This window comes from Silene latifolia, chromosome 10 (assembly GCF_048544455.1).
Source record: "Silene latifolia isolate original U9 population chromosome 10, ASM4854445v1, whole genome shotgun sequence".
Taxonomy (NCBI): Eukaryota; Viridiplantae; Streptophyta; class Magnoliopsida; order Caryophyllales; family Caryophyllaceae; genus Silene; species Silene latifolia.
Window position 1 is genome coordinate 130,093,452 of NC_133535.1, and position 9,845 is coordinate 130,103,296.

Below are 9,845 nucleotides of genomic sequence, written 5' to 3' on the forward strand. Positions count from 1 at the left end.
AAACACAAACAATATTTCAAAATATATACACGGACAAGCATGGCTCGCTACTATTCAAAATATCGCGGATACTATGAATGAATGGGGATTTGATATGCAAAAGTTATTAAAGAACCGGGACTGTACCGTTCTAGTATTTGCATCCCATGAAAGTAGTTGCATCATTACGGACTTTCGAAAATCGGCATTCTCTCGCAATTGTAAGAAATTATAGTTGAAATTAATGAACAACACAGTTTCAAATACAGATTTCATGTACGTATACTGTTCAACTTGTTTCTTACCTGATAATTGTCTGGATTCTGCCAATCACCGAGCTCACAGTCCAACATACTCAAATACCTCAACACGTGAGCTCCACAATCAAAACTGAATGTAGTATAGTGTTCAACTGTTTAGTAAACAATATTTAATTTCCGTAAAGCAGACACATTAGGGAATAACTTACTTATTTGATTGTTGAGGAACTTTGAGAGTTATAACCCTGTGAGAGTGCAGAAACCGCATGGGATAATATGACGGGGAACTACTTGCCAAAATAGGAGATAATTTGGCCACCTGAAAATGTTTCGAGTTAATACTGATTGTACACTAAAAATGTTTTATATACTCTGATTCACAAACTGTCAAGGGTTAGATTAGGCAAATAATTAATACCATGTCTATGCTACCGCGGAACCGCCTAATCCAACCCTAAACCCTTTCCCTTGTACATAGTCATTCGACCAACGACAAGACCAAAAGACACCCTAGGAGGGGACGGGTGAACCCTTTTTGGGGGACGGGGTTAACAGTAGGGGGCCGGGTGTCCTAAAACGGGACGGGAAAGGGTTTAGGGTTGGATTAGGCGGATCCGCTACCGCGGAACCGCCTAATCCAACCCTAAACCCTTTCCCTTGTACATAGTCATTCGACCAACGACAAGACCAAAAGACACCCTAGGAAGGGACGGGTGAACCCTTTTTGGGGACGGGGTTAACGAGGGGGGGCGGGTGTCCTAAAACGGGACGGGAAAGGGTTTAGGGTTGGGTTAGGCGGATCCGCTACCGCGGATCCGCCTAATCCAACCCTAAACCCTTTCCCTTGTACATAGTCATTCGACCAACGCCAAGACCAAAAGACACCCTAGGAGGGGACGGGTGAACCCTTTTTGGGGGACGGGGTTAACAGTAGGGGGTCGGGTGTCCTAAAACGGGACGGGAAAGGGTTTAGGGTTGGGTTAGGCGGATCCGCTACCGCGGATCCGCCTAATCCAACCCTAAACCCTTTCCCTTGTACATAGTCATTCGACCAACGCCAATACCAAAAGACACCCTAGGAGGGGACGGGTGAACCCTTTTTGGGGGACGGGGTTAACAGTAGGGGGCCGGAAATGTCAACGGGGCATGAAGTTATTATTGAAGTTATTATTGAAATTGTCATTTGAAGTTATTATGAAACAATAGGGAACGCAAGGATTCACAAAAAACAAAGAACACAAAGCAAACTTCATTAATAAAACATAGTAGTCATACATTATATTTATAAACTATCGACAATAGAACACGGCAAACAAGATAGCAAGTTCAATGCCGAAAATTACAAAGATAGTATTTTAGGAAAAGGGATACAAATGTAGGCTATAGGTCCATAATAGAAGGTAAATCAATAGAACATGCGTCTATACAATTGCGTAATAAGTTGACAACAATAGCAATTGCGAGTGGCTCGTTCAAGAGACATCATCGGAGGTAAAGAACGTAAGTTCTCATAAATTGTAGCGCGATCAATAGCATTCAGAAGGTTCATGGCACTTGGATGGTTATATTGGTGAAAATGAAGGATGAATTTAGCTGACATATTATCGATCGACAAACATTTGCACGTTTGGAATATTAGGTTAGCACCCCTATGAATAATTAGAATACCCTCCACATGGTTGATTTCAAGAGAAAGCCAATATGCAGCGGTTACACCGGGAGCATTGGGATGAATAAGAAATAACTGAGACCAATTCCGACACACAATAGCCATATTTGCCTTGTCTTCAAAGGCATCAAGTTTAGAAAATATATTATGCATAACTCCTTGAATATTGAAAACAGAATGTTGTGAGTGATAGCGAGGGAAGATAATTTAACTTCGCCAAATCGGCTTCCTTAAAAGACAAACTGATTGCGTTTTGTTTTTGACAGACATAAGCTGCACGAAATGACGATTCGTCTTCTTCAAAAGCATTAACGACACACCCTTTGCACCAAGACTCCATAATTCACTAAAAATAATAATAGGAACGCATAGTAGGTTAGTAACTAAATGAATAAGTTTCACAATGGCAGATCTAGGTTTCACAACAACTACTCCAAGATTCACAAAATCAAGTATACGATTCACGTAATTATGAATCAACATTACAAAGATCGAGAGACAGAACAGGATCTCATCAAGTGCATGCCAGCTAAATTATTATGAAAGTTGTATTCGAAGTTATTATGAAAGATAGATGCTCGAGGATTGACAAAATAAAAGGAAAATAAACTTGATTAATAGAACATAGTATTCATACATTATGTTGATACAACATCCGAAATAGAAAACTACTGATTACATATTTATACAAGGGTGCCTTAGCAAGTATACAAACGTAAGATTAAATACTAACGGTGATAGACCTAAGTACACCGACCGACAACTAAACATAATAGGTTCATTTGAAATATAATTTAGTAGCTACATCCCTAACACGCAAGGGTACAACTTTAAGTCCTACAATCTGTGTTCATAAGGTATTCTTGTCCTCATATTCAGCTGCCAGACAATTCCTTGTGTTGTATTATAAGGGCATTGTAGGCAAGCTTTCTTTAGATGTACAAGAAAGCAAATATATCAAAGATGAAGATGAGGACGATGAAGATAATCGATCCCTCCAAAACAAGTCTTTCTCATGGCATATATGTTCTGCCATATCCCACAATTTGGTGTTGCTCATTTAGCCAGGAAACAGTCACAACTAGAAGGCCGGGCTAAATGAGCAACACAAATGTCGGGATATGGCAGAAAATATAGGTCGTGAGAAAGTCTTGTTTTTAGGGATCGATCTCCATCGTTATCATCTTCATCTATGATACATATTCTTTCTACTAGTACATGGAAAGAAAGGTAACCTAAAATTCCGTTTTAATACAACCCAAGGAATTGTACAGATGAGGCAGAGTTTGAGCATAGTAATACCTTAAGAACACATTCGTAAGACTTAAAAGTGTACCCTTGCGTGATAGGGAATGTAGCTACTAAACTATATTTCAAATGACCAGTAATAGTCCCTACAGTCAGCAAGCTGTCCGGTAAGATAGCATATCCATGTAATGAGCTCAAACTCTGCCTCTTCAAAGATATCGACTACCCGACCCGTACACCAAGTGTCCATAGTTGGCAACGTATACGCAGACAGGAGCAATTGACCTAGGCATATAAATAACTAAAAAAGTTCAGACAAAAATAAATGAAAATAACTAAAACATAATAAGTAATACATTTCATACACATACACAAAATGTCATGTTTCATATAAGTACATTCCAGATAAGTAAGATTAAAAGCCATATCAAAACAAGGTAAAGCATTCAGATGAAGTTTTACAAATGATCAACTATGGACAAAGTGGTCTATAGGTTTCGCAAGATAAGGTTTATGCTTCAGACAAGCATTCACATAAACTCATCATAAAAAGATGACAATCATGAGGCAGGTTTGACTTCCTGCATTATAATGAGAATGATTCGCAAAATATTCCACCAGATTCACAAAATATTCCACCAGATTCACAAAAAACGACTCCAAGATTCACAAAATTAACTCGGGTTTAACAACGACACATCAGTCCAATATTCACAATATCACCTCCAAGTTTCATGATACACAAACACAGGTTTAACTTCCTGCATTATAATGAGAATGATTCACAAAATATTCCACCGTTCACAAAATATTCCACCAGATTCACAAAAACGACTCCAAAATTCACAAAATTAACTCAGGTTTAACAACACATCAGACCAATATTCACAATATCGCCTCCAAGTTTCATGATACACAAACACAGAACTATGTCGCCATTGCAGAATCAACAGAGCACCACAACAACAACAACAAAAAAGCACAATATTAACAAAAACGAAACATATTAAGCAATGAACAATGAGAAAAACCTAATAAACAAAAATTGACGAAGTAAGTATTGAAGAGAGCGAACAGGACATACAAATAGTAGATCGAAAATGCTCCGAAATTGATTTTGTTGCGTTAAATGATCGATCGGATAATTCTTCGAGGATGATTAAAACCTGCATTATAATGAAAATGATTTAGTAATACATTATCGAAAAAAATAGTAGATTGAAAAGCTTCTGAAAATAGTAGATCTACAATAATTGATCGAAAATGAAGAAAAATAGTGATACGAACGAGAATATCACATACCTAGATCCGAAAAGGACGACCGAACAGGGGATGATGATGATGATGACGATCGCGATCAAAATATCGAGATGATGAACTGCGTGTGATTCGATTTATGATGAACGAAGTTAATCGAAAAACGGTAGTTGTTGAGTGTTGAGAGTTGAGTAAATGCGTGAAAGACAGAGATAGGGAGAGAGAGAGTAGAGAGAGAGTAAAATGTCGTAAATGAAGTTGTTGGTTGGCATTTGCTTTGAGTGTATGATTAAATAGGGACACGTGGCGATCTCGGTGCGTCTATAGTTATTAGATCGACGGTTTAGAAGGTGTCCAGCCGCCTCACCCTAAGAAGGGTGCCTCACATGATTCAATCTCTCTCTCTCTCTCTCTCTCTCTCTCTCTCTCTCTCTATATATATATATATATATATATATATATATATATATATATAAGAGAGTTTTTTTCGAGCGATTCTAGATCATCACCACATCATCACAAATTAATTTAGGAAAGTTGTATAAATAATATTTTTGATGTAAAAAATAAAGTGGTAAATCTTTTAGTTACTATAATAATATATATTTCCTATTTTATAGTCAAGCGATCTTTCTAATTTTCATATAAAAAGTTTTACATTTCATTTGGCAAAATAATGTCGGTAAAAAAATTATGAAAATAATATAATTAGATTCGTGGTAAGAAATGCTATCATTAGAGTATAGATTTCATATAATTTGCACATATTTAGGATGTTGTATTTCTTAATATGTTATATGTTCTACCTTGAATGTATAAATATTAGAATTTTCCCACATCGAAAGATTAACACAAGGTGAGCTGATCCTATGATTATAAATAGAAGACATCATTGGAACTCCGATATCAACCCAAAATCTTTTGAGTCTCTCAAGTATTGTCTTAGAGAGTTACTAAGAGTTATGATTTTGTATTATTATCTCTATATTATGATATAAAAAAAATAATGTGGAGGATATTTTAATTATTATAATATATATTTTTTATATTTTTTACATTTCATTTGCAAAAGTATCGTTAAAAAATTATGAAAATTATATAATTAGATTTGTGATAAAAAAAATGCTATCATTAGAGTAAAGATTTCTTATCATCTGCACATATTTTAATTGATAAAAAAAAAGAAAAAAAATATGAACATAGTATAGTATTAATCGGGTTGGATGTCAAACTAGGTCCGAAAAAAGATGGTGTACTTCTTACTTCTTAGTGTGTTATTTGTCCACATTAATAATTTAGGTGTTGTTAATATATAATGTATAAAGAGTAAAATTTTCCTACATCGGAAATTACTATAAGATGGGGTGATCATATGATATGGTAACAAAAAATTATGAAAATAATATAATTAGATTCATGGTAAAAAAATTGTTATTATTGGAGTATGAATTTCATATTATTTGCATATATTAAAGATGATATATTTCTTAGGAGTCGTTTGGTTCGAGATGAAGGAATGAAATGGAACGGAGTATGATATCATAGATGTATGAGATTCCAACTTCATTTGATCTCAAAGTTATTTAATTCAATCTAAATAAGTAAAGGGAAGGAATGAAGTTTATTAAAGGGGAGAAGGTGGATGTGAGTTTTCAAGGGGTTGAGATGGAGTTAGAATCTATTGAGTATCCAACTCCTCCAAAATCACCCAACCAAACATTTGAATTGATTCAATCCATTCCATTCAATTCCATATTAGCCAACCAGGCACCCATAAGTATGTTACATGCCCCACATTGAACGTATAAATAATAGGATTGTCCCATATCGAAGGATTAACAAAAGGTGGGTGGACTTATGATTATAAATAGAAGGCATCCTTTGAACTTAGATATCAATCCAAAATCTTTTGAATCTCTCAAATATTATCTTAGAGAGTTCTTAGGAGTTTATATCATTATCTCCATAATATGATATTAAAAATAATGTGGAGAATGTTTTAATTATTATAACACGTATGTCCTATGTTATACTCAAGTGATAGTTTATAATTTTTATATAAAAGCTTTTTTATTTCATTTGACCAAAAAGTATCTTTAAAAAAACTATGAAAATTATATAATTAGATTCGTGGTAAAAAAAATTGTTACCATTAGAGTATAGATTTATTATCATTTACACGTATATTTATACATTATAAATAATCTCTTTTCCAGGATGGCTCCTATTTATAATCATGGGATCACCCCCTCTTATGTTAATCTTTCGATGTGGGACAATTTTATTATTTATATATGTAGTATATTTATCACACTAGATTATGTTTTAATGTGGAATATATAACATACTAAGAAGTATACAATTTTTTATATTAACAAATTATATGAAATCGATACTCTAATGATAGCATTTGTTACCACAAATCAAATGAAATGTATAATTTTTTATATAAAAATTAGAAATATCACTTAAATATAATATAATATAATAAATATTAAATTATAATAATTAAAAAATTCTACACTTTATTTCTTGCATCCAAAAATATTATTTATAATACTTTCCTAAATTAATTTTTAGGAAACTCCACCTTGATAATCATCTGAGGTGGGACAATTCAACTATTTATATGTAATATTCACCACACCTACATTATTTTTCAATGTGGGACAAATAATATACTTAGAAAAAACATCATATCATATATATAAGTATAGAAAAATCGTACGAACATAGCATATTATTTTCTCATTATTAATCGGGTTGGATGTCGAACTGGATGCGAAAAATATAGTGTATTCACTACTACAAATCCAGGCAACTACAACGCCCCTTTAACAACGATTATTCACGAAAATCACAATAGACGTTGTAGAATGTATGGCGCGAATTTTACTAAAATCAATTACAACGGGTATGGTTATAAAAACCGTTGTTATTAGTTTTAACAACGGGTCACACATGCACAACCGTTGTTAATAATTTGGCGCAAAATTGGCGCAAAGTTAGTGAAAAGTAATCACAACGGTTACTTTTTTAACCCGTTGTTAAAACATATTTCACAACGGGTGTTTTTTACAACCGTTGTTAAAACATATTTCACAACGGTTGTTGTTTAATAACCGTTGTCAATACCTTACATACTATAAACCACACAAACAAGTCTGCTGCGACCCACAAAACACAACCCTTAATACACAAACACAAACACAAAGAGACAAACAAACATAAAACACACACTTTCTCTTTCTCTCTTTCTCTCTTTCTCATCGTCGCTTTATCTTCTCGCCGTCATCGTTGATTTCATCGTCTCTTACGTTACGTATTTATCGGGTAAATCTCGCCGTCTTTGTTAGTTTCATCGTCATTATTTTCTTTTTCTATTTATTTCTTTTGCATGTATGTGTTTTTATCGACCATTATGTTATTTGTTTAAGTATTGTTCGCATAATTAGTTAGTAAAAAATGAAGAAGCAAGATGAAGAAGCAAGATAAACATAATTAATATATATATATATATATATATATATATATATATATATATATATATATATATATATATATATATATATATATATATTTATAAATACATAAATTAAAAAAAAAAATTACATATATAAAAATGAAATTCTTATATTTTCATAGAGGATCTTATTCTGCTTTATCGTATCCGTCCTCTCCTCCTTGGCTATTTGGAGGTTCCGTTCGCAGCTTTGCTATATCGTCATATAGCCGCAACTCGCTCGCTGCTTTGCTCCGTCAAGCCATCTTCTTTGGCGTGCTTCGGTGCGGATCGAGCATCCGCAAGGTAGCTCCTGAAACTTTCCTCAATATGGAGGAACCGGCGGATGAAGCTGTTGTTGTTCTCGATCATGGTAAAAGTCTTAAGGATGAAATCATTCATTTTGTTGGAGTTTTTTGGAGTTTGTTTTGAAAGATTAAGTAGAGTTTGTTTTAGCAGTTAGGGTTTGGAGATGTATATATTGAGATAATGGAAATGTTAGTTGAGATAATGCAATGTATTTATACTAAGCAATGTGTGGGTTGAGTTGTTTTTTAATTAATATATATGTTAGGAAGTTGTGCCATAATCATCATCATTTCTCTCAATGCTGCTTCAAATCTTATTACTAACCCTTCTCATTCCATATTGTCCGTTCATATGCACAGTGATGTCAGTAATAATGCATGCATCGGAATTCTAACGGGCCGTAATTATGCATGCATCTAGTAATATTTAATTTAATTTTTTTTTTATTTTTTAAGAACAAACAACAACGGTTATTTACAAGCAACCCGTTGTCTTTAGTTATAACAACGGTTTTGTATATTAAAACCCGTTGTTATAACTTTCCCCCCAAAATTGAGTCACACTTTCCACAACGGGTTTTTATACATAAAACCGTTGTTAATAGTTTTAACAACGGTTTCCTTAAGAAAACCAACCGTTGTTAAAACCTTCTACAACGGACGCTTTAACAACGTCCGCTTTTTTATATAACAACGGTTTTTGACCGTTGTTATAGCCTGTATTTGTAGTAGTGATTTCTGACAATGTTATTTGTTCCATATTGAAAAACAATGTAGGTGGTGTTAATATATAATGTATAAATAGTCGAATTGTCCCACATCGAAAAATTACTATAAGGTGGGGTGAACCTATGATTATTAATAGGAGTCATCTTTGGCACTTAAATATCAACCAAATTTTTTTTGAGTCTCTTAAGTATTGTCTTATTAGAGATCTCTTATTAGAGTTTCTATTATTATCTCTTTAATAGAAAATTTTATTTATTATTTATTATTAATTTTTCTCGCATAATCAATAAACGGTAGACGTGTGTGTATGTATTTATCATTTATTTTCTTTGAAAGAGATATTTTAATAATATGTAAACAAATGATTATCATGTAAACATTAAAGTTTTAGAACATTTTTTTCATTATAACCAAGTTAATTAACCCGTTGCAACGCACGGGTTTTCAACCTAGTAATAGAATAAGATACAGTTATGTCTCTCTCTATTCTCTCTACCTTCTCTATATAATTATTTCTTCTCTTTATTTCAAAACACGTTATCAGCACGAGTCTACGAACTGAGCAAAAAGGAATTAATAGGGCTTAATTCATTCATACTTTTTATATTATTATTATGATCTGATAATCAGAAAGTTCATATAAGATCTTATTATACTATTTCTCAGGTCTAGGTATGTCTCAACACTACTATTATAATTTTTGATATTCGTATAATCTATTAACCTTCTATATACTCATCGATGAGACAAATTAAAGTATGTAGTTCCCTAAATTACGTTTCTACGGAGTAATTCGTAGGTACTGTTTTCGTTATTTGATTGTTTTGACGATTTATTGCATCTGGTAATAACAATTAACAAACTTTTCAAGATTATGTGCAGCCATTCAATAA